This window comes from Tupaia chinensis, unplaced genomic scaffold, assembly GCF_000334495.1.
Source record: "Tupaia chinensis unplaced genomic scaffold, TupChi_1.0 Scaffold000333_1, whole genome shotgun sequence".
In the NCBI taxonomy this organism is placed as follows: domain Eukaryota; kingdom Metazoa; phylum Chordata; class Mammalia; order Scandentia; family Tupaiidae; genus Tupaia; species Tupaia belangeri.
Window position 1 is genome coordinate 1,724,019 of NW_006159827.1, and position 2,007 is coordinate 1,726,025.

The 2,007-nt window shown below is 50.2% G+C and overlaps 1 protein-coding gene across 2 annotated transcripts in view; it reads right to left on the bottom strand.

Annotated features, from left to right (window-relative positions):
* The window catches only part of MTMR14 (myotubularin related protein 14), a 57,973-nt gene extending 55,972 nt beyond the window's left edge, over positions 1-2,001 (bottom strand). For both annotated transcript variants that reach the window (XM_027773253.1, XM_027773252.1), the window contains exon 1: positions 1,897-2,001. The gene's annotated coding sequence lies outside the window, so the exon portion shown is untranslated. The remainder of the gene's footprint in view (positions 1-1,896) is intronic.
* Positions 2,002-2,007: the final 6 nt, after the last annotated feature.

A 2,007-nucleotide genomic window follows, 5' to 3' on the forward strand; every position in this document is an offset into this window, starting at 1 on the left:
GAGGAGAAGGGTGTCCGGCGTTGCCAACCCCCCTGGGGGGGGGGGGTTATTTCTCTCTCTTTGTCTCTCTGGTGAGCACATGCGCCCTATAGCAAAAACCTCTCCTAAAAAAACAAACAAACAAACAAAAAAACATAAGATCTGTAATATATCAAGTTTGCAAGAAATCAGAAGGCCTGGGGATGCATTAAGACAAGCTGGAGTGAAAATCAGTTCTACTGTAATTTATGACAACCCAAATATTTAGCAGTACGTAATATAGAATGGGGGGTAGGTTCAAGAAAAACCACTGACCTTGTATGGTCACTAAAAAGATACTCCTTGAAAAGTACTCAAATACTGATATAGAGAAAAAACTCACAGTAGCTTAAATTATAGAGCCTCACATTTTAAGGCATATGGGCATCATTAAGAAGCCTGTTATGGGGCCAGCAGGCAGCATGATGGTTGAGGTGTTGGATTCCCACATGGGTGGCCAGGGTTTGAGTTCCAAACCTAGTGACTTGCTTTCTCACTTTCCCTCTCTCTCCCTGTCTCTCTCTGGTCAGATTAAAAAATAATTAACAAATAATTTTTCTTTTTTTAAAGAAGCTTGTAACAAGAATGCAAATTCTAGTTCTCACCACCAGAAATTCTGACTCAACAGGACTGGATAGGACCAAGGAATCTTTTTTTTTTTTTTTTTTGAGAACTTTTTGCTACAGGGCACATGCACTCGCCAGAAAGAGAGACAGAGAGACAGAAAGTGAGAAATCACCCCCTGGGGGGATGGCCATGCCACAGTCCCTTCTCTCCTCCATTTTCCTCTTGGGATCTTGGGCACACGCACACACACATACACACGCATGCACACACACGCGCGCACACACACGCCCAGTGTGAGTTTAAGACCCCCGGTCCAGGACTTGAATAACTGTCAACTACATGGGAGTCCAGTGCCGTAGTCATTAATGCCAACTGCTGGTCCCGGAATCTGTTATTTTTAACAAGTACCCAAATGATGTTGAAATAGGTGGTCCCTAGACTATGCTCTGAAATATACTGGATCATTCACAAGGAAGGCCGTCCTTACTAAAGTCTTCCCTGGGTTACCTTGGTGACCAGCAGATGCCAACTACACAGCAGGTCTCAGTCTAGGAGGTAACCTCTGGAGCCAAACCTGCGATGTGTGGCCCAGGACAAAACAGAATCCCACTGGAAAACCTGATACTAAAGCGGCCCAAACCACGTGGGGAATGAGGGGTGGCAGGGTCAGCAAGATTCCCACGGGACTGTCAGCCAGTGCCAGGAGTGGGAATGGCCTGACCAGACCAGACACCTTCCAGATCCGGTAATAAGATAATTAAGAGGAATCCTAGGGGAGAAAAAAAAGAGGAACTGAGACCAGCTTTTGCTAAAGGAACAGAAAGGGAGTGTGGGTTGTCTTCCTGCTCTACAGTGGAAGGAAAGGGATGGGCTTAAGCGGTGAAGACCTTATAAGGAGGCGACATACTTGCTTCACGTCTTGGCTCCTTTCTGCCCCACCACCCCAGCCCCTTTCTGACCTCCGACCTGGAGGAATCCTCTGCGGGCTTGCTACCAAGCCCTGCTAAGGTACCCCAAGCAGAGGAATAATCTCCCTTTGAACCTGGTCCCTCTGCTCCAGTCCTGAACCTCCAAACCCTCGTCTCAAACCCAAAAGGCCCCCTCCCTCGGCTCATTCGGACCCTGGTTCCTCCGTGCCTTGTTCCTAAGCCCGACCCTCGTTCTCGGAGTCCAGACCCTGGAGAACTCCCCTGTCTCCTCTTCCTCCGCAGGGAGGTCCCACTCTTAACGTTCCTCTGACCCTCGACCTCAGCCTTTCCTCGGAAACTCCCCAGAGCCCGGGCCTTCTGCTCTTCGCGCCTCCCGCCTCACCTTAGAGCCGCCCGTCCCGCTGCCGTCCTTGGCCCGGTACTGAGTCCGAGAGAACTCCTCCAGCAACTCCCCGAGCCCCGGCTCCTGCGGTGGCGGGTGGGCCGGAGTGGC